General features: G+C 48.2%; 1 long non-coding RNA gene across 1 annotated transcript in view; it reads right to left on the bottom strand.

Annotated features, from left to right (window-relative positions):
* Positions 1 to 1,062: 1,062 nt before the first annotated feature.
* LOC308175312 overlaps positions 1,063 to 24,718 on the bottom strand; it is a 24,420-nt gene continuing 764 nt past the window's right edge. Inside the window, exons 2-3 of the long non-coding RNA XR_013937953.1 lie at positions 22,835 to 22,903; positions 1,063 to 1,111 (exon numbers count right to left, since the gene is read on the bottom strand). This is a non-coding gene — a long non-coding RNA (uncharacterized lncRNA). The remainder of the gene's footprint in view (positions 1,112 to 22,834; positions 22,904 to 24,718) is intronic.

Below are 24,718 nucleotides of genomic sequence, written 5' to 3'. Positions count from 1 at the left end.
CAGGGGAAGTCGTGACTTTCATGTCGGGAAAAAACCAAAACGTGTTTACATTCCTGTGCTCTTCGACCATATTGTTGGGCAGCAGGAATGCTGCCTTGGAGAGAGAGGAGGAGGGACACTCCCAAGGCTGGGCTCCATGTCCAAGGTGACACCACGGAGCACGGGAGGTACGTCACCTGGCTCTGAGGGGGGGGGGGGGGGGGGGGGCTCTTTATGACACCGTGCTGGAGGTATAAGAGAGAGGGCTATGGGTGCTTTCAGGGCGGGGAGGGGGGCGGGGTTGGGGTATAGCTTGGCCACTGTCTGTGTGTATAATACAGGAGATGGTGAATCAGGTTCCAATGGAAATGGTGTACGTTGATAATGCAGAGAAGGAGACAGAGAGAGAGAGAGGGAGAAGGAGAGAGTGAGAGAGAGAAGGAGAGAGTGAGAGAGATAAAGAGAGAAAGGGAGGGATACTGTATATATATATTGAGAAAGATATCGAGAGAGAGAGAGAGAGAGAGAGAGAGAGAGAGAGAGAGAGAGAGAGAGAGGTATATAGATATAGAGAAGTATATATATAGTAGTGTACTTGGCTTGTAGGAGAGTCCGGGGGGGAAGAGAGAGAGGGATATAGATATAGAGGTATATAGAGGTAGTGTATATTGATATAGAGGTATATAGAGGTAGTGTATATATATAGAGAGGTATATAGGTATATACTGTATAGTATTGTACCTGGCTTGTAGGAGAGTCCGGGGGGGAACAGGAAGAGAGATATAGAGGTATATAGATGTAGTGTATACTGTATATAGAGAGGTATATATATATATATATATAGTAGTATTGTACCTGGCTTGTAGGAGAGTCCGGGGGGGAAGAGAGAGGCAGAGATAGAGAGGGTATATAGAGGTAGTGTATTTATATAGAGAGGTATATATATATATATATATATATATATATATATATATATATATATATATATATATATATATAGTAGTATTGTACCTGGCTTGTAGGAGAGTCCGGGGGGAAACAGGAAGCCCTGCTGGGCGGCGGCGGCGGCTGCCAGGGTGCGCTGGTCGTGAGGGAAGATGGGGATCATGAGAGGAGGCATGTGACCCTGGACCTGCTGGACAGAGAACAACCAGAGATCAGAGAGAGGGAGGGAGGGAGGGAGGGAGGGAGGGAGAGAGAGAGAGAGAGGGGGAGAGAAAGGGAGGGAGAGAGAGAGAGGCCTCAGCACCGAGCCTCAGAGCGAACACACACACACACACACACACACACACACTCACACACACTCACACACACAGCGCCACACGGAGGGAGGGAAGGAGGGAGGGAAGGAGGAGAGGGAGGGAGGAGAGGGCCAGATCACAGCCCGGCCTAACACGTCCTGACAGGGGGTTCTCAGACCCTTGTGTGCTCGCACAATACCTGGCCACGGCCCTGCCGCCTGCCCCTAATCCCCCCCCTCCACCACCCCACACCTCACATCAGCACATCAAAGAGAGGGCCCCCGCCACACACGCGTTGTCGAGGGGGGGGGGGGGGGGGGTTAGGGGGGGTGACGGACGGGATGCAGGGGATTTGGACGGTGGGGATGGAGGTTAGAAGGTGTGTATGTGTGAGCACCTGTAGAGGGACTGTGTGTGTGTGTGTGTGTTAGCGATGGTGACTGATACAGGCTGGTGTGGACACAGACAGAGCCAACATGTCCTCAGGCGTGATGGTGGAGGTCTGATTTATTATATAGACTCTCTCTCTCTCTGACACACACACACACACACACACACACACACACACTCACACACACACACACACACACACACACACACACACACACACACACACACACACACACATCCCTGACTGACAGGCGAGGATCAGTTCAGATATATTATAACCTGGTATGTTTGGGTGATCATTCATACAGAGGATAAAAGCGCAGGCGATCAGATAATTTACAGCGACGCTTTCAGCCGAGGGGAAAAATAGGAGACAGCCCAACAGTGTCTGTCCAGTTGTGATATTTCATTTTTACATTGGGAGCTGAGCTCTGCGACCCCCTCGTATCACACGGTGATCCTCAAACTGTCGCGACTGTTTCAGTTTAACGTCGTTAACCTTCAGCAGGCTAGAGAGCTGCCTCTCCTGGTCTCCTGGTGTGTGTGTGTGTGCGTGTGTGTGTGCGTGTGTGTGTGCGTGTGTGTGTGTGTGTGTGTGTGTGTATGTTTGTGTGTCTATGTGTGTGTCTGTGTGTGTGTGTGTGCGCATGTGTGTGTGTCTGTATGTGTGCATGCGTCTATGTGTGTGTGTGTGTGTGTGTGTCTGCGTGTGTGCGTACGCGTGTGTGTGCCTAGCGGATGTCAGCGCTCTCCCAGACACATGTTGAGAGTCGTAGCAGGGCCCAATCTTACTGTCGCCCTCCGCTTCCTGTCTGCCCCTGACGGCCCGCAGCCTCGACCAACGCCAGGCCTACGAGGGGTTAATCTAGCGCCCGGGCCCCCCCCCCCCCCCCCACCTCAGGGGACCCCCGGTCTGGAGGAACGGGTTAATAAAGGTCACCCCCCAAAATAAACACTTTACAGAATGTTTCTCCATTCATCCCTCTTTAAAATCAACTCGCAATAAAACGGGGGTCTGGGTGCAATTACCGCCGCTGCATCGGGGCATGAAATCAACCTGCTCCGAGCGCCGAGCAAACGACGACTTTCTCCCCCCGCGTTTTTCTAGCTGAGGTCTGCTTATGATCTCCATTTTTTTCACCCAGCCAGCGCTCTGCTCTCTCCGCTCCCCCCCCCCTGTGTGCCCTTGGCTGGTGCGCTAGGTAAGGCCGCCCCCCCCCCACCCCGCGCGCGCCTCCCCCACCACCCGCCCGCACTGCTACAGGACCACCCTATCGATCGGGGCCAGAGGTGTGCCGAGCTCGACTGAAAAAGAAAAAAAAAAAGAAATACGTAGAACACTTTTTCTGTCTACTGAGCTTTTCCAGTAGTGCACCTATAGAAAGTATATTATGAAAAAAAAGGGAAAAAAAGATTAGAAAATAGTGTAATTCCTTTTTTTTTTTTTTTACCACCCTCCTCCTCCAATCTGAAATGTATTTCCTGGATGTTTGCTGTGGTGGTAGAAAAAAGTAAATGACCTGAGAGAGAGAGAGAGAGAGAGAGAGAGAGAGAGAGAGCAGTGGAAATGACCTTAACTAAGATGTCGGTTTTATTTTTTTATTTTATTAGGGGGATTGCTGTTCCAGGTTTCCAGGTCTAGAGTGGATGAAAGATGGCCCTTGGCCCCTGTGTATGTATAGAACATATGGAACATTGCAATAATTAATGTCACAAACATGAAGAGAGCCAGCCAGCAACAGGCAAGAAGGAGACACACAGGGGGGAACAAGGGTCTACCTCTGTGTCGGAGTGTTTAGACTATTAAACCAGATGAAGTAGTATTTCTCTGAATGTACTGCACTCTGGGTGCAGGAACACACTCCCCGAAGCAAGAGCCCCGGCACTCAGAGAGTGTGTGTTCACGTCCCAGTGTGTTAGCCTCCCTCTCTGGAAGGCTGTTAAGGTCGCTCACAGACGTAATTGCGATTAACCTTATTCACATTAAACTGGCAAAACGAATCAAGCTAAAGCCAGGGCGTTGAGGGCGAGACAGCTGCTCCGAATGTGTCACCCGAAAATGGAACTATTTCCCTTTTAATAAACGTCATATACCTCAGCCTCGTAGATTTAGTACGTTTCACATTATTTTTTATTATTCCATTTCCATATGATGAATATTCCACAGATAGATATTTCCAGTTACTATTCCAGGGGAACGAGGACATTTATTTTTATTTAAAACATTATTATTTTTTTAAACAGTATAATCCATTTAGCGTTGAATTGTCACATGAAATTAGTGTTCGATTTCTTTCGGCATACAGAAACGCTACGGAATGAGTGTGTAGGCATGACACTAATTACAATGATGATCACTGTAATAGGAGCTGGATGAGATGTTGTCAAGATATCTAATATCATACAATTAGCATCTCAAGAGGGAAAAATCTACGTATATCATAAAAATACTGTGTCAATCAGGAATTACCCTACTGGTGAATTCATCAAATAAATATCCTGAATGTTGCATATGAACAAAGCTGCAAACGAACAGGGGAATCTCCCCAGTGACAGGCAGCAGCGCAGTGTTGTTATTTAATATATATCATAATAAAAAGATTTAACAGAGGCAATAGACATTGAACATGCACATTTGGGGCCTTGTGTGGAGTGGGGGGTGGGGGGGTATTGGGTTTGAATGGATGTGAATTGCTGTAATGAGCCCTACACATTAAAGTTTAATTTACGCTACTAATGTCAGAGAAGAGAAGAAATATAAAATGTAGGAAAGCTTCAAAGAGGAGAGTATAATAGTGGAGGTTAGCTTCTCAGGCTGTCAATTAACGAGCTGGCACAGTAGAGCAGCAGATAATACATTTATGGATTTACAGATTATCGCTATTATTTTCATTGACTGACTGGAAATAACCTGAGAGGAAAAGAATAAAGGATAAAGGATAAAGGATAAAGGATAAAGGGAATTCAGTTACATGTTTGGAGAAATTATAGATCAGCTCCCATATAAAATACTTCCATTTGTGTGTGTGTGTGTGTGTGTGTGTGTGTGTGTGTGTGTGTGTGTATGTGTGTGTGTTTATATGTGTGTGTGTTTATATGTGTGTGTGTGTGTGTGTGTGTGTGTGTTTATATATGTTTGTGTGTGTGTGTGTGTGTGTGTGTGTGTGTGTGTGTGTGTGTGTGTGTGTGTGTAAGTGTGCGCGTGTGTGCATGTACGTAAGTGTGTGCGCGTGCGTGTACGTAAGTGTGTGTGTCTCTCACGGCTACACCCAGGCCCCCCCCCCCAGGCCCACCCCTCCAGCCCCCCGCCCCAGGCTCTGACAGAGTAACCCTCAAGTTCATCTGTCTATCGGCTGGCTGCCCAGAATATTTCTATTGGCAGGATGATCTTGAGGAGTCGGAGAGAGAGAGAGAAGGAGAGAGGGAGAGAGAGAGAGAAGGAGAGAGGGAGAGAGAGAGAGAAGGAGAGAGAGAGAGAGAGAGAGAGAGAGAGAGAGAGAGAGAGAAGGAGAGAAGGAGAGAGGGAGAGAGAGAATGAAGTGGAGCAGATGTGATGTGGGGGGGTACTGGGGAGGGCAGCAGCATCCCCTCCACCCCCCCTTCCTCCTCGTAAATACAGCGCAGCATTGTTGCCCTGGCACTGCCTCCTCCTTTGTCTTAGCGCTGCTAAGTATTGGATAATGCCGTTTCACACCATCTGCCCCGAGGCTTCATTAAAGATACATGAACGGGGGGGGGGAGGGGGGGGGGGCTGTCTTATGAGGAACAGGTGCTATTGTCTGTCCCCGGTGACTGCAGCTTCCCGAGGATCAGACCCCCGAATACTTGAGGAAGAGCATCTGTAGTGATCAGTCAGACAGAGTGGGGCAGGGGGGGGGGGGGGTGTGTGGAAGGGTGGTGTCTGCCAGCACACGCACCCCAAACCCAGGTTTTCCACAGAGGGGGAGGGGTGGGGGGCTCCCGGGCCTCTCAGCCTCCTCGCGATACGTACGGTCGATTCAGACGACCTGATGACGTTTCGCAGCCAGCCAGGCTAGCACGCACGCTAATCTGTTTGTTCCAGATTAAATATGACGGCACACACTCACTTTTACTTTTTACGGGGGTCTGACAATATCTAAAAATATAGACTATAATAAAATAGAATAGAGCAGCATTCTGTCTCTAAAGACACAAAACGTTTAATGACAACAAACAACAACAAAAAATCTGGTGAAAAACTGGAGTTTGAGTAAACAGAGAGGGACGTTCCAGATGGATCGATGTCATTACAGGAAGTGTCGACATCAGCACCTCGGCCCTCCGACGGTCGACCGCAGACGCTAATCCTGGGGTCAGACGGTGGACCGGGGATTGACCATGGTGAGATTACCATTACACAAGGTCTAACACACACACACACACTCACTGTGAGCAAGCACACACACACACACACACACACACACACACACACACACACACACACACTCACACTCACTGTGAGCAAGCACACACACACACACACACACACACACACTCACACACAGACACACGCACATACACACACACACACTCGCTCACACACACACACACACACACACACACACTCACACACACACACACACACACACACACACACACACACACACTCACACACACACATTCAATCACACCTAGCCCAGCGGCGTGTGTAAATAGAGATGTACGGAGCCACACAACCATAGAGGTCCTGTCAGCACCCATACACCTCAGCTCTGCAAAGCCTGTTTCACAGAGCCCCCCCCCCCACCCCGGGGCAACGGCAGGCCTTCTGCACCCCGCAAATACACACACACACACACACACACACATTAATCACACACACACACACACACACGTACACACACGTACACACACGTACACACACGTACACACACGTACACACACACACACACACACACACACACACACACACGCTGAGCCTCAAGAAAACTAATTTCATGATTGTGCTCCTCTTCTCCTCTTGAGAACAAGGAAGAGAGTTGTTTTAACATGTCCAAATACCCTCTACGTTGATAAGATAAGATGGACGACGGGAAAGAGAAAAAGGGCCAACAAAAAAAAGAAGGAAAAAAAATGAAAACATCTGCTTTTTTTCTCACTGGGTTTGGAATGGTTTGTAACTGTTGAAAGGCCGAGGAGGAATCTCAGGTGTAATATGTTAGCGTTAGTTGACGTCTTGTTACATGCTAGCCAGATGTGCTTCTGTGGAGCAGACATACATTTTTCGGTGGTTTCATCGCTTTGTGTAATAATCTTAAAACGACAAAGTTATAAGTGTATGAATGTGTCATGTTTTGTGTACACAACACATTGTACGCAATGCAACCTATTGTGTATAAAGTGTGATAACAAGATAATTAAACATGACAGTAGTGAGTATATGAAAACGTCCATTTAGATCTGATTATTCGACATATAGAAACGATGGCTTTAGTGAAATACATTTTTATAAAATAGAAAAAGAAGAACTCTCACATCCGGGTTCGAGGGCTAAACTGGATTCCATTTCCATATACAGTTAATTTGTATGGGATTTGTTTATCGTACTTTTACGCGGCCAATAACATTTTCTAATCGAGAAATCTCAAGGTCCAAATCACAAATAAACTCCTCCAGACATTCTTATTACACCTCCGTTACTTCTGTCAGCAGTTCCACAACCGCCGCAAATCTCCCTCTCACATCTCACTGAGGAGTCGGAGGAGAAATTGGGGCGATATAATTTTACCCAGCGAGGGACGGGGCTTCCAGCTGTTACTGTAAGTAGTGATAGTTCACACGTCGTTCCCCCCCCCCCCCCCCCCCCCCGCTCTCCGCTGACACACACACCGAAAGCCTGCGAGTGGAAATCACCTTAGGAGATCCGTTTGAAGGTAAAGAAGAAGAATCTAGAAGGGATAGAAACTGGCAGCCATGGCTTCACCTCCTCCTACAGCCTAGCGCTGTAACACTGACACCAAAGCGGCGGCGTGAACTCGACACCCGCTACCGTGCCGTGTCCTGCTGTGCCGTGCTATGCTGGCAGTGAGAGAGAGAGAGGCAGAGAGAGAGAAAGAGAGAAGGAGGCAGAGAGAGAAAGAGAGAGAAAGAGAGAGAGAGAAGCAGAGAGAGAGGCAGAGAGAGAGAGAGGCAGAGAGAGGAAGTGAGAGAGAGAGAGAAGCAGAGAGAGAGAGAGGCAGAGAGAGAGAGAGAGAGGCAGAGAGAGAAAGAGGCAGAGAGAGAGAGGCAGATAGAGAGGCACCAGAGAGAGAGAGAGAGAAGCAGAGAGAGGCAGAGAGAGAGAGGCAGAGAGAGAGAGAGGCAGAGAGAGAGGCAGAGAGAGAGAGAGGCAGAGAGAGAGGCAGAGAGAGAGAGAGAGAGGCAGATAGAGAGAGAGAGGCAGAGAGAGAGAGAGGCAGAGAGAGAGGCAGAGAGAGAGGCAGAGAGAGAGCTTTCTGGAGTTTAACCAGGAGGAAAATCAGTGAATGGAACCACTTCTGGGCTCCAGAGCCCGTGTGTTACTTTGTTCTAGAGAGGTCAATTCATAAAACAATCCCTGGCTCCCTGGGCGCATATTACTGATGTATTACTCCACATCACAGGTCATTTATCAGTTAACCACACTCCTCCACTCCTCCACTCCTCCACTCCTCCACTCCTCCTCTCCTCCAGTGTGAACGCTGAACACACTGCGGCTTTGGAGCACTAATCCACACACACACACACACACACACACACACACACACACACACACACACATAGGAGCACACACACACACACACACACAGGTGCACACACACACACATGCTTGGATGAACACACGCATGTACGCCGCTCACATGTACGCCGCTCACACTCACACACACACACACACACACACACACAGCAGCACGCACACACACACACACACACACACACACACACACACACAGGTGCACACACATGCTTGGATGAACACACGCATGTGCGCACATACTCACACATACACACACAAATGAGCAGGCACACAAAGGATCTCACACACCCACACACACACACACAGGGCCAGTGTAGTGGTGTTATCGGAGCAGATAGGCTGCTCTGTGGCCTGTGTGTTTGGTGTGCGATGGTAATCAGGCCGGTGGATCGATAGCACTGAGCCGGACTTTGATCCCCTAGCCCGTCTGCTGGAGCTAAGGCCAGGTCTCCATCTCCACCCCCCCTCCACCCCCCACCCCCACCCCCCCCTCTCAGACTAAAGCACATTGTTCCCTTTTGGTCTCCCCCACTCCCCACAACCCGCCCTCCGAGATGAACACACTGCAATGGGAGGCCACTCCACTACAGATGTACCAGATACCAACAAAGGGTTACTTGTCCTGGTCATGGCTGTGACCTATCTCCTATCCACCCCCCCCCCACCCTCTCAACCACCCCCACCTCCCACCCCCAAGCCCCCTAGACTAGACCTCCCATTTAGCCAACAGGTAAAAAAAAAGATAAACATCACAAGCCAAGAGGGACACACACACACACACACACACACACATTCTCTATTCTCTCTGCGAGGCGTCGGACACATGTCCAATAAGTGTAGGGTTAGGCCGCTGATCTCTAACAACAAGACCGGTCTGGAGGGGGGGGGAGTGTGTGTGGCTCTGAGAACCTTCTAGACTAGACGTCGCAGCTCAGCGGCAGGGCCAGGGTAGGCCAGGGTAAGGTGCAGAGAAACCAGACACTGGGGTGAGGTCTGACTGGGCCATCTGGGGGGATAACCAATAGATGGCTTCTGTGTTCCTTCTAATTCCTTACAGAGTCAAACAGGCTCTCTTGGAAAAGGGCCATTCCAATATGTCTATATTAAGGCTGTTGCTGTTAAAAAGCAGAGCAGAGCAGAGGAGCCCACTCCCTCCCCTCCCTCCCTCCCTCCCTCCCTCCCTCCCATGACTTCCCTGGGCTCCTCACTGGTACAGGAGGTCTGGCCTGTACACTGCTCCTGTGTGTGTGTGCCACACTCACAACCATTCATATAGGCTACTGTCAGGATATAAATGGAATATATACAGAGTGATAAAAGATTTAATATCGGGAAAAAAAACCCGAATGTTTTGGCTACGGATGGATAAACACATGTTGAGCGTAAGAACTGAAATATTTGTACCGAGAAAAAGGGCGTAAAAAGAGTTATTTGTAGTTTGGATGTGAAACGATGGAATCGTGAGATAATGCGAGAAATATTATAAGTATGAACGTTATTGAGTTAAATACAAGTATGTCGCTGGCTGTTGCTGAAATGCATAACATTGATTAAAGCAGTAAAACGTTAAGAGCGAAAGCTGAAAAATTTAAGCTACTCTCTGGAGAATAGACATGAAATGTGATCAATGTAGATTCAAGAGAAATTGTGTACTTAAGGCACATTTTTGTAGAGCCTCAAAGACCTTAAATGTAATTTACGTTTGTAAATATTTCGAGTAATTAGATTTGTATTGAATATAAAATATCAAAGATAGGCCTTGGGGTCTGCTTTGTGTATGCTTTTTTGTTCTACATTAGTGCACGAGAGGGCCTGCTTTCATGGTACTCTCTCTCCCCCTCTCTCTCTTACTCTCTCTCTCCCCCTCTCTTTCTCTCTTTCTCTCTCTCTCTTTCTCTCTTTCTCTCTCTCTCCCTCTCTCTCTATATGTCTGTCTCTCTCTCTCTCTCTTTCTCTCTCTCTCTCTCTCTCTAGTTCTTTCTCACTATCACGCACACACACACACACACGCACACACACACCCTCACGCGTACACACACTAACCCTCTCCCGTGCGCTTTCATTCTTACATTATCACCACCTCTTCAGTGATATAGATTCTCACAGAACATGAAATCATCTGCATTTAAACAAAAATGGTGTCTATCCTGGCATGGTGTGGTTCTAACATGAAGAAGGTTTCAGTAAACTGGCCTGGTCCACGGGGACCCCCTCAAACAGCATGTGTAATGACGGGATAGAGGAGAACAGACATAAACAAACCCACAAGTGAGTCTGGGGCCGACATCATTATCCTGCCCCTGCCTGTATGCCCCCCCCCCCCTCCTGTACGCCCCCCCCCCCCCCCCTGCCTGTACGCCCCCCCCCCCCTGCCTGGACGGCCCCCCAGCTCTATGGAAATGGGAGTACGCAAATGCCCCCGGACCGACAACGCAGGGGTCCTAGAAGACGTCTGACATGGGGGCCTAGTCAGATGTATAACCATGCATGAACAGGACAGAGGGGGGGAGCGAGGGGTATCTGGATCAGGAAGTGAACATGTTAAGCGTATGAGGAAATAACATACTACGGACATGTGCGTATGAAATATTAAATCTCTAATCCCAAAACGTACTGTGCTGAGAGGGTTGGAAAGGACACGCTCATTCATAGGGCATTTTATTATTTATATTAGCATTTACTTACTTGCCTTCTTTCATGCGTAAACCAGAGTAAATATTATGGTTCTCACACACAGTATTTTTCGTTAATATTTCTTGAAGTCATTTGGTTTATTGAGAAACTAGAAAGTATGATTTCTATAAATGAAGTATTCTCTTGTCTGGGAAGGTACAGCAACAAAGTCACTATGCTCTTCTTCAACAGACCAAATGACCATTGTGGAGACTGACTGACTGGGATTCCAAAGGGAGTTTGATATGAGAATGTAGTAGTGTGTTAGTGTGTTTGATGGTAGTGGTGGGGCAAACCACTAGCATCGGCCCATCACCCCTCTCTCTAATGTTAATAATGGTATTGTCCGGCGGGCGGCTGGAGGGAGGTGCAGGATGGGACTTCCCCTTCTTCCTGTCCTAGCGGGGTTGATAGACGGAGCCTCTGTCTCCACAATTGCCTCCCAGCTGCCCGCCTGTGGACGACAACACAGAGCGCTCTGTTGTCCGCGGGTAGAAAGCAGGATTGTTGAAGAGGGGGGGGGGGGGGGGCGCTTTATTACAGGCACATGAGTGTGTCCAGACTTTAAAACACGCTCCCATGTCATGTGCACACCCGATGACGGGCACAAGAATAATTCAGAAGAAAAAAAGAAAAAGAAAGAAGGAAACAAAAAAGTTATATAAAAAAAAAACAGAAAAAACTAAAGAAAAAAAACGACAACACAATTCTGTGTCTAGGAAAAACGGCGCAAAAGGACAAGACTGCCCATTCATTGTGTTCCATTGGGAATGCTTGGACTCTCCCACCCCCCGCCACCCCCCCCAGAAAACAAAAAGGGCCTTTTTTTACCCAGCAGCACGGCCGTGGTGGGGCTGAATGCTTTGCTTTGCCACCCTGGCCCTAAGAAAACACGGGCCCCCTTTCTCCCCCTCCCTCCCTCCCTCCCTCCCCCTCCCTCCCCTCCCTGCCTGCCGGCTGGCCTGGTCTCCCTCTCACACACACACTAGACCCCATTAATGCGGCCCTCCTCCCTGCGAGGGGGTGCCCGCTGCGGAGGCCCTGCGGGCCGCGCAAAGCCAACGCAAAGACAAAACAGTTTGCTCAACATTAGCAGGGAAAACACAGAGGACCCGGCCCGGGCGGAGAGAGAGAGAGAGAGAGAGAGAGAGAGAGAGAGAGAGAGAGAGAGAGGGAGAGAGAGAGAGAGAGGGAGAGAGAGCAGAGAGAGAGAGAGAGGGAGAGAGGGAGAGAGAGGGAGGGAGAGAGAGAGAGAGGGAGAGGGAGGCCGGGCGGAGAGAGAGAGCAGAGAGAGAGGGAGGGAGAGAGAGAGGAAACTAAGTCAACATCACACTGGAGGATGTGTTCTCTCCATCCCACTGATATTTTCTTTTGGAGCGACGACCCCGCGGCCGTACAATGAGAGCTAAGTATACGGGGCCGGCCTGCCTTCATCCAGGAAAGGGATTGTGGCGAAGGGCAATAGAGTTAAAACAGGTGCTTTCTAATGGTATTCAGAGGAGGCAACACAGAGAGCCTCTTTATGTGGATCATTCGGGCCCACGGTTCGGGGGTCGTCGTCCTCGCTTTTCGGTATCAGTTAACCGTCGCCCGTTGAAGTAATTCGTTGTAAAGTGTATCCGGTTTAGCCAGCGCTATTGTACTTTTTCAGGGATACCTTCTTCTTGTGTGTGTCTACGTTTGATGAGACGCCTGATGAGATGCACCACCACGGCTCCGGTTAATCCGGTATCTGTCTCGTGTTGATTGCTGTTAGCGCTAGCTAGCTAGCGTGAGGTGGTGGAGGTGGAGGAGGTGGTGGAGGCTGCAGGTTGTGGCATTAATTACCAGGTCGCTACTTGTTTAGAATCCCCCAGGTGACTCATTTAAGACAGACACTCAGGTGTGACTCCTTCACACGTTTCAACTGTTCATGTGACAGCCCTTTCGTCTCTCTTCATTATCGCTGCTTAAACTGCCGAGGTGTCTGAACACAGAGGTGCGCTCCCTGGCCCCGCTGCTAATTACACAAAGGGAAGAGGAGATGTTGTGTAATTAACATTAATAATGGATCTGTGTTTGTCTACATTCTTACCTCACCGACAAAGACTTAGCATTCTTAGCATATGTTCCAGTTCCAACAAACAACTGTGCCTTTGTGTGTGTGTGTGTGCGTGTGTGTGTAGGTCTGTGTGTGTGTGTGTCTCTGTCTGTGTGTGTGTGTGTGTGTGTGTGTGTGTGTGTGTGTGTGTGTGTGTGCGAGGCACTCTGTTGTTGGGATTTCACCATATGAACCAATCAGTGTTAAAGTGGCGACGTGTATCTATACACATCTTTACACTCTCCAGTTTCAACAGCCTATTTTTCCCAGAATTAACACCTTCGAGTGGCCAGAGCAAAGGGGAAATGGTGTCTAATGCAATCACAAGGCCACTGGATACATCCCTTCTCCTCCTCCTCTCGGTGTTTCCTAGCCTAAACCCAACACACGTGTGTTAAGGTAAACAGATGCTGCCGGAGGAATCCTGAGGACTATTACCCTCAAGACATAAGCCGGCGAAAAACCTACAGACCGAATCTGGCTCTGGTCGCACTGTTTATATTCCTAATGTATGAATTTGTTTAAGCGGGGCCTCACGCGACATCACGGGGTCTAGACGTTCCATACTTCATACACTTAGCTTAATTTCCAAACCCACGTCGGTCATTGCTGAGGTTGTATCTATTACTCCCCTTTTTCTGCGCACCATTAAGTTTTAACAGAACCCCCCCCCCGCCGATAGCTTTATTGTTCAAATTGCACACGACTTAATTTAACGTCAGCATTTCTTCTGCTTCCTGACAAGAAGTCACATTTCATAACTAATTAAATTGATCCCTTCCCTCCTCTCCCCTCCCCCCCCAATCCAACCAGGCAGAGGGGGGGGGGGGCACCAGACTAAATGGAATTATTTGTATCCAAGTGTCAATATATTAAATCACGGGGGCTAATGAGTCGGGTCACCGCTTTCTTTTATCTTTAGTCTCGCATGTGCACATCTTCATCAGCTAACAGTCTCCTTGGTGGATGAGCGCGTTGGCCTGGAGGCTCTCCCTGGGCTTCAGCCAAGCCCATTTGATGAGGCTGTTAAGGGGGCCTTAGCCTAGCGTAATCCCCCCCCACCCCCCACCCCCTACTACCAGGCTAACACAGTAATACTTCAAAACAAGACAAGAAGCTAACACGTTAGTGCTCCCTGCTCTATTATTCTCTTATTATCATGCCACACAGTCATGCTAATTAGGGGAATTTACACATTCTCTACTCTACTCGAACAATATTCTATTTTAGTGCGTTTTTTATGGATTAATAAGAGTCTCTCTCTCTCCCTCTTAGAAGATCGTTTTGCGTCTGGGAAGAAAACAACAGAGACGGAGAGAGACTTCTGAGGAGGGTTCTATTAGGCAGACATTATCTTCGTTCAATTACCAAAGCCACCCACCCTTGTGTTTATCTAGAGCTTGTGTTAAATTATTCCCCATTATGTGCTAGTTGTGTGCTTTTTGTCCCCCCCGCTTAAAACGTTAACCAAATAAAAAACGTTCGGTGGATTCAATTACTGTTCATTGGATTTCAAGGGTCAACTGTATTGTAGGTACAGTAGAACTGTAAGTCAGGGCAATTACAGCCACGGCTAGTCCCGCCTGATCTGCAGATATGGCGCGGCTGGCAAAGAAGGAGCCTAGCTACACGCAAGACTGTAAATAATGAAAACAGAGCCGGAGTAAGAGTGACATTTAGAGACTGAGCACTGAACTCTGATGTCAATAAAACCACTAAAAAAAGAATCCAAACGTTGAACCTTCTCCAATTCCTTTCCCTATAGGAAAATACTGAAAGCTAACGCTAATACTTCTTCTCCTAACGTATTCAAATGTACATATATCATATATCATATCAGAGGCTAACTCACTAAAAAACAATCCAAACTTTGAACCTTCCCCAATTCCTTTCCCCTATAGGTTGAACTACTAAAAGCTAACGCTAATACTTCTTCTCCTAACGTATTCAAATGTACATATATCATATATCATATCAGCGGCTCGGTGAGGTCGGTAGAGGGAAGTCGTACAGTAGGTACATATGAGGACAGTGGCGTCTCACCTGTCTACCATCCACAGAGGCAGCAGAGAGGGCATAACAGCACCTCAGTGAGAGACAGAGGCCTTTCTCTGGGGGTCTCAATGGAAGGCAAGAGGGATTGTTGGTTTCATTCAGAAACAAATGTGAATGGCACAAAGAGCTCTGTGTTTAATTAGGAGGGCCCCGCTGCCTGGGAAGACAGGCCCTGCTTTTATAGGCCCTCCCCTGTCAATTCTATCACCCGTTTGCAACACTTGGGCATGAGAGAGCACCCAGAAGCCTCCATTACCCTCACCCAACAAACCCTCACCCTCTAAACCCTCACCCTTCAATCCCTCACCCTTCAAACCCTCAACCCACAAACCCTCACCCTCTATCGAACTATCTATTACCACTAGTTGCACCACAGTTGCAGTGTATCCCTGTCTTACCTGTACTATTGTCACCTTTATCTTGTATTATTATTATCTTTTGTCACTTATGTCCGGTACTACTGTCACTTTCTAATCTTGAATTATGCCTGTTGCCTTATTGTCTTAAACTGCAATGTCAGGAACTGAAGCCTACGAATTTTACTCCCTTACACTTGTGTAATGTGATGTAACAATACACTTGAAACTTGAAACTTAAAAGCAACACCAGACGTCTGAGTGAGAGGGAGGCTGCTCCTGGTGGACCCTCATGCTGTCCTGGTACGCTCCCCGCTGCCTCTTCTCTGTCTCTGGAGAGCCGGAACATTCCTCCAGCCTCTCCACACCTCCTTAGACCGGCCATCACTCTGTTAACACACTCACCTATCACCATGACACACGCACACACACACACACACACACACACACACACACACACACACACACACACACACACCTATCACCATGACACACACACACATACACACACTCACCTATCACCATGACACACACACACACACACACACACACACACCTATCACCATGACACACACACACATACACACACACACACAGACACACACACACACACACACAGACACACTCACTTATCACCATGACACACACACATACACACACACACACACGCACACACACACACACACACACACACCTATCACCATGACACACACACATACACACACACACACAGACACACACACACACACACACACATATACACACACACACAGACACACACACACACACACGCACACACACACACACACACACACACACACACACACACACACACCTATCACCATGACACACACACATACATACACACACATACACACACACACACACACACACACACACACACACACACACACAGAGACACACAAACACAAACACACATCCCCTGAGCTGTGTTCCTGTGTTCCTGTGTGTTGTTGTGTGTTTAGTCTGCAGTACAGCAGTGAGGCTGGCAGGGCTGTGGAGGTGGTTAGCGAGCCCTTGTGTAATTAAATTGTATCTTTAATCTGGCAACTGTCTGCAGCCATTATCATTTAACCCTTGGAAGTCCCCCGCTGTTTCCTGCACACCATTTAAAACCACATGTGAGGAAACCTTTCCCACTTTGAAGTGAGTCTGACTACCAGGCACAGGCCTTCTCTCTGTTAACTAAGGCAATGGCAGTTTGTTAAAGCCACACTAGAGAAGCAACACACACACACACACACACACACACACACACACACACACAGACACACAGACGACCGGACGCACGCACAGACACACGGACGCACGCACGCACGCACCCACACACACCCACATACACCCACCGACACACACACACACACACACACACACACACACACACACAGCCACATAAATACCAACACACACATACCCACCAACACACACACACACACACACACCCACATACACCCACCGACACACACACACACACACACACACACAGACACACACACACAGACACACAGACGACCGGACGCACGCACAGACACACGGACGCACGCACGCGCGCACCCACACACACCCACATACACCCACCGACACACACACACACACACACACACACACACACACAGTCACATAAATACCAACACACACATACCCACCAACACAACACACACACACACACACACACACACACACACACACACACACACACACACACCGGAACACAGTTCTATGGAGATTCCCTCACAGGGGCGAGAGAGAGGAGGGAGAGAGAGAAGCAACAAAAGAAACAGTAAACAGAAAAACTAAGAGTGAAAAGAATTCTGGGACACAATGTCCTCCATAGAACCCTCCCTATCAGCAGGATCTGCACATCACTGGCATGGCTAAACACACAGGGCAACAATGTGAGCTCAGAGCTACGCTCCTAGCCTAGCCGGTGGAGCTAATAAAGAATGTCTTGTTACCGGCGGTAACAGCAGAGACTGTGAGGACGTGTTTGGGTTGACCTGACTAGAATGTCTCAGATTAAAGAACCCCTCTTGTTTCATCTGGGGAGCTCCTTTCTTTAACCTGCGTGTGGTAGATAAAGTTCAGCCTGACCTTTCAGACAATATTTATTCTCTTGATGTGTGTGTGTGTGTGTGTGTGTGTGAGAGAGAGTGTGTGTGTGTGTGTGTGTGTGTGTGTGTGTGTGTGTGTGTGTGTGTGTGTGTGAGAGAGAGGGAGAGTGTGTGTGTGTGTGTGTTTGTAAGTGTGTGCGTGTGTGTATGTGCGTGTGTGAATGTGCTTGTGTGTGCATGCATGCGTGCGTGTGTAAGTGTGTGTGTGTGTGTGTGTGTATCCACTGTGTGTGTGTGTGTGTATGTGTGTGCCTATGCATGCGTGTGTGTGTGTGTGTGTATGCCTGTGTGTGTGTGTGTGTGTCACCTCGTCTCACACCGTACCAGCCCCATCCTTCAGGAATGCGTGGCGCGGTGCCATCCCCGTGCGCAGGACGCTCGACGGCCCGCGAGCCTCGTGAGAGAACAGGAATGTCCACCTGGCATGGATCTGTGTGAGGGCCCCGGGGGGCGCGAGGCCGAGGGCGTGAGGCCTGGGGGGCAGGGGGGCAGCGGGTGGGCAGCTTACTGTTACTGTAGCTAAAGACCTGTCCTGCACTCCATCACGGCACAGCAGCCCCCACACCCTCCCCTACAGCCTCTCTGACCTCCTCCCTTCATCGCACCTTCAGAGATGCAGTGTGTGGGCAGGGAGGGCAGGCAGCAGACCTCAGAGACTGCCAGAGATGTACTGCTCCTACCTGGGCTACTGAGGCACAGGGGTCCCCTAGACCTGGAGATCTGTGGTAGTCTCAGAACAGACAAAGCCATATATATATATACTGTCACCTCTAATCCATGGTGATTATTTATTTCTCAAATATCCAGTCAAATATCCTCTCACTCAAATATATCTCAGAAACAAATAACCGCAATTCCCTACCACTTCATTAACTCATTCCATGCTGCTAACAGTGCTTCAATGTATGACACATCATTTGAAAGCTTACAATCTGTAGTGTCAGATTCAGATGTAAAAAACAGAAAAATTACTTGGGCTATTGGTTTATTGTTTGACCAGCTGGTGTCACATATGCTGTCCTGCTACTGAGTCCCATATAATCACAAAAGCCATAACTAAGAATCATCATCAACCTAAAGGCAAAAAATAAACATGATTGGTTGGCATTAGAGAGGCAACAGAGAGAGAGGGGGAGAGAGAGAGAGAGAGGGAGAGAGAGAGGGAGAGAGTGAGAGAGAGAGAGAGAGAGACAGAGAGAGAGAGAGAGAGAGAGAGAGAGGGAGATAGAGAGAGGGAGAGAGTGAGAGAGAGAGACAGAGAGAGTGAGTGATGATTGTCAAGGAGACGGACCTAACCGGTCCGATCGAGAGCAGCGGCGGTCGATGTGTTTGACTGATGCGGAGGGCTAAACAAACAAGACCTGAACGCAGCTCTGTTGACCGTCTACGTCTGCCTTTCTCTTCAACTCACTGGCTTTACACGCTCTCATTCAGACCGCTCTATGACACCCGTACGTTACATAACACACACACACACACACACACACATTCTCTCTCGACCAATCCGATTTACTTCAAGCAATTGAGCTTTTAATTGTCACAAGCCTCCTCTTTCAACCCCTTAAATGTGTTTATAAGTTCATACTTGAATCACAAAAACGGTAATCCCTCCCACTCGGACACGGAATTAGTCGCGGTATGAAATTCAACAACAACAAGATCTAGGGGGGCTAAAGGAGACGGAGGCATACAAACGAGAGAGGAGAGAGGGAAAGAAACACATAGCCTTGAGCTTTCACTTTCGGGATAAGCCGCTGACGCCGTAATCAAAACATCTGCTATCTTAAAACAAGTGACATTGTAATCCCGCAAGGACAAAGACCCAATCCCTCTCTCTCCCTCTCCTAAAGCAGGAAACGTGAAAGGATGAAAAGGCCATTCAAAAAAAAGGGTAGACTCAATTAAATTCTAACGCTGCCTTCTTCTTCTTCTTCTTCTTCTTCTCTCCAAACCCTCCCTTGGCTATTTCTGGCCACCCCTCCCTCTCTCTCTCTCCTTCCCTCTCTCCCTCCCTCCCTCCCTCCCTCAAACAAAAAACCCCAGAAAGTGTATAGCGTGCCAGGCAGGGTGTGGAGTTATGGCCCTCGGTCGGTTTTATTTGGACTCCGCCGGTCCACTTTACAGCACCCACTGATGTGATCAGTTACATCATCAATACGGGACCCCAGCACAACGTATCTTCCCCCCTCGGGCCGAACCAGAAGCTCTTTGATGACCAGGGGGATCTCTCTAGTAAAGTCCTTTCAGTGTTTCAGCCCTGCTGACAACAAGGGTAACCCGATCCCCCAGTGCTGTTTTACCATTCCTGCTAAAAGTCTGCAGTATGCAGGCTGGGAGCTTGTTTAGAGTACTAATTAACTCCCCGTTTTTTAAGAGAGGGCCTCTAATGAAAACAGAGTGGAGACGAGTTGAACTTCCTCCTCACTCTATAGGCCTACCTCTCCCCTTCTTCTTCTTCGCCTTGTCTAGCCCCCTCGTCCCTTTGGTCAGCCATCTTTACGAGCTGCCAGCTAGCCAGCGCTACGGACGGAACGCTCCGTAGAACTGGGTCAATAGGGGAGGGGGGGAGTACATACAGTACCAGTCAAAAGTTTGGACACACTTCCCCTTTCAATTGAATGGGAAAGTGTGTCCAAACTTTTTGACTGGTACTGTCTATGGAAGGCCTGGTAGTCTGGTAGTGGAGTAGTCGGATAAACAAAATGTTGAAGATGATCAAAGTGATTTGAAGGTTGAGAAGTTCATCTATGCTCTAGTGGACTGTGGTCCTTGTGAGGCCTTTGGTGTAACTGGACTGTAGTAAGGAACGGAGCAGATGGTGTAAATGTGGGGCCACTTTTGATTAATTGTAGATGTGGTGAGGTTTTCATCAGAGCCAGATCAGAGGAAGGACCGGGTCCAGGGGGGGCTGCCTTGGCCGGAGATGGACCGACTTCACCTTCAGTACATCTACCCTACATGTTTTCTGTGTTTGAAGTGGATCCATCCAAGTTCACTATATTCCCATGTGAGTAAGTAAGCAAAGAGACGCACCTTAAAAACTCTCGAATCCCCCTTCCTTCCCCCAAAAAACATGCTCATCAAGAGGAATTCAACGAAGAATTCCCAGGTACCAACATTTTGAAACCTTGAAAACTACAAGATGAAAGTGTGTGGACCTCTCAAAAGAGTTAGGATATGCACTGCACATGTGCGTGTGTGTGTGTGTGTGTGTGTGTGTGTGTGTGTGTGTGTGTGTGTGAACGTGTAGGACTAAAGAGGGTCCTCCAAGCAACCTAAAGGATGCTGGGTCCTTGGACAGAGGAGGGGTACTCCATCCTAGAGTGTGGTACTAGAGAGGGTGCTGTGCTCTTTTGCTCTTTAGTGGAGTGTGGATGATGGTGGAGTAATTTCTCCCCCCCCGCCCCTCCACTAGTGTCCAGCAGCAGAGGGTCCAGCCCAGTAGTCTGTCAGACTGACAGTGGGGCCTTTCTCTTGGGGAAGTGCACTTGAAAGGGTGGATTTTTTTTTTTTTACGGCCCCGGCACTAAATCCTGCTGTTGTGCTTGCATGCCGTGTAAATCCAAAGGGGTTTGCTTTTGCTTCAAAAACATCACAGGGGGACTGTGGGGGTGGGGGTGGGGGTGGGGGTGATTTGGGGGATGGGGGGTTGTTCTGTGACAAAAAAAAGACTGAAGAAAAAAAAGATGCATCTTTTTTTTCTTCTCTCCATTGGGTGGTAGTGTGAGGGAGAGAGAGAGAAAAGCGGGAGAGAGAGAGATAGAGGGAGTAGGAGTAAATGTAGGTAGGAGGAGGGGAAGAGGGAGGCTGCCTGGCACTAACCACACCCTACAGGGTGCCCTTGGCTTTCCACTGATGGCTAGGGGGATGACCTTGGATCCAGCCCCTGACCAGACCTGCCCAGTACAGCCTGTCTGTGTCCAGAACACTGTCTAGGTGGTCCTCAACTCACCACACCACACCGTGCCGTAATGTACCACCACACACACAGACACACACACACACACACACACACACACACACACACACACACACACTGGCAACCTCCCTTCCATTCCATCTCCTGCTGTTTTCTTTCTTTGCAAATATGCCATGCTTATTTATGGTGCCCTTGATAGATTTTTTCTTCATTTGTGTCTTGTGTGAATACTTGCTCTCCCTCCTACTCGTACTCCATTTACATTTCTACATTGCTTTCTTTTCCCATATTTACTTAGGGGAGAAAAGAATCCAAACAGTCCACTTTGCAGTGAGAATGGACTGAGAGATTACCATGAAACTTTCACATTGAGACTTGAGGGTTAAACATAAAATAAACGTATAGTCCTAAAAAAGCACCTTGAAATATTTCACGAGTTAAAGTATAGAGTCACCATCTTTTGTAAAGAATATCATTTGGACCTTTCCCCCCTCAAATTCCCACAAAAAAACAGTCGCATTCTCTTTCTTTCTTAGCATCTCCTGCTAACTTCCCACTGACGCTAAGCTGTTAGCATTAGCTAACAGCTCTCACTGTTGTCAGAAGCCCTGGCGTGTCTCTCAGCTGGTGGGTTCATTTCAAATACATTCACCAGGCTCGTTCAAGTCCCACACCTCCACGCGCTTCTCAACTAACAGGCTTCATTAGCTGTTGTTACTTTTTTACCACCATCGACCCCCCCCCCCCCTCCCCTCCTCTCCTCCTCCATCTTTGTTAATTACGATGTGCTAATTATTCTCCTCCGTCGTTACCCCTCCCTATTACCATTAGCCAATTATCACGTAATGTGAATGATGACTATAACAGAGACTGACAGGAGAATAGAGAGAGAGAGAGAGAGAGAGAGAGAGAGAGAGAGAGAGAGAGAGAGAGAGAGAGAGAGAGAGAGAGAGAGAGAGAGAGAGAGAGAGAGAGAGAGAGATAGCATGAACAATAAAGTAAGAAAGTAAAGAGAAGCCTGTCTTATCATGTCAGTATTGTACAGTGCATATGTTGGCTAAATACACCTGATAAGAGAACTATGGACATGTGCCATTTCTCTCTCATTTGATTTGAACCCGATGTGGTGTTTGGCTGGGGCTGGGAGGTAGTGTCAAGTCAATAAGAAAGCAAGAAGGTGAGGGTGAGGGAGAGGGAGGGAGGGACAGAGGATGAGACGGTGAAAGGGGGTGAGAGAGGTTGAGAGGTTGAGCCCCGTAAACGAGCCACTGACCTGAATTTGTTGCTGAAGAAGATTGATTTTGTGTTGCTGCTGCAAAAGCTGCTGCTGTTGTCTGGCAATCTGAGAAGACAACAACAGAAAACAACAGAAACACAAATCAGTGAGACACACAGATTCACTCAGAACACACACTAATAACACGACCCACCACTAGCCAGGCCCTGGACTAGCTGGACTGACACTAGCCACTGATGCTAACGACAACATGACAGCGTAAAACAGGAACTGCGGGACAGTATTTGTTAGCAAACAGATGCTATGTTCCTCAGAGCTCCATCACAACATATCAAAAAACCAGCCTTCACAAGTGACAAGATGTTTCCCCACAGCAGTAACAGTACAGTAACATGGCACAGTATAGCACAGCGGTGGTGGGAGAGAGGAGAGAGTGCTTGAGTTGCTTGGTTCCCTACGTGCTTGGTTAGGAAGGCTGTGATGGGCAGAGTAGAATGAGGAAAAAGCAGTCAGAGAGATTGACATGTTTACCATGGAGATAACTGGCGTGGTGGGGGAGTGGGGAGAGGTGGGAGGGAGGGAGGGAGGGAGGGGGGGGAGAGCTGGTGCTCTATCCCTCGTCGTCTCTGAGTGGCGTGGGGGCTCTGTGGTGTGTACAGCGAGCAGCCCCCCATCTATCTGTCCCAGCATCCCCTCTCTCTCTCTCTCTCTCTCTCTCTCTCTCTCTCTCTCTCTCTCTCTCTCTCTCTCTCTCTCTCTCTCTCTCTCTCTCTCTCTCTCTCTCTCTCTCTCTCTCTCTCTAACTACACGCATGCTTCATTGAGCATGACAACCTAGTTTTAAGTGTCATTTAATTTTCATTTTCAAATATAATTACAAAGTGTTCACTGTAAGATATCACTCGTCTGCAAATGTGTCAGGGACGAATTTGTGCTGGCTTCTTCACGAGTGTCAACAGGCTAATTACTGTGTCGTGTCTGGATGGATAAATGACATTCTCAACTCCGGGCAGGCTCTACTACCCTCCTGCTTCAATACACCCCTTCCTTCTTTCCTCCATCTGTGGATATGGCTGCTCTCTCTCATGATGGCAGACTCTATACTACTACCCTCCCTGGTTCAACACACCGCTTCCTTCTCTCCTCCATCGGTGGATAGGGGCTGCTCTCCTCTAACATGATGGCAAAACATTTGAATATCCTTAATCCCCTATCGCTAATTCATCAACATCAACAAATCACATCAGATCTAAACATATGACACAGTATATAACACAACACCATACAGTTCTTTCACATCCAACCTTTTTTTGTGGTAAGACATGATCATATAAGGTAAATACTTTTGATACGATCATATTACACATTCATCAATCATTTGTCTATTTTACCTTTAGACGTATTCGTTCAGCACAAGCGCGGGGCGCGGGGGGGGTTCGTGGGGGGGGCGGGGGGGGGGGGTGTAGGGGCACGCGGTGGTGAGGACACTCTGTCTGAACCCAGGCTGATAATTGACTCATTGCCATTAGGGGAGGCTGGTGATAATAAAAGCGTCGCCCGTGTGGACTGATCTTCTCCTTATCATCCCTCAGACATTAACACACTTCATGGCCTGGGCTAATTTGCTGATTTGTACAATATGCCTCATTGGCTTGATTTGTGCAGCAAATCTAACGCCGGGATTGTTCTAATAGGAGTCTATTTACAAGATATAGAGGACCGCCATGTTTAATATAACGTTTTAATTCACATATCCACTCCCGATTTGTTAATACAAGTCATAATAACCTTTTTTCTTGACACACAGCATAAATGTGGGCGGGAGAGCATGACGGTAGCGAGATGAAATACCCGGGCTAATATAAAATAAAACATCTTTAAAATCTAATAGTATTTCAAATTCGCACTAAGTAATAACATT

This window comes from Nansenia antarctica (assembly GCF_963989245.1).
Source record: "Nansenia antarctica genome assembly, contig: SCAFFOLD_423, whole genome shotgun sequence".
In the NCBI taxonomy this organism is placed as follows: domain Eukaryota; kingdom Metazoa; phylum Chordata; class Actinopteri; order Argentiniformes; family Microstomatidae; genus Nansenia; species Nansenia antarctica.
This window is presented reverse-complemented; position numbering and strand designations above follow the sequence as displayed.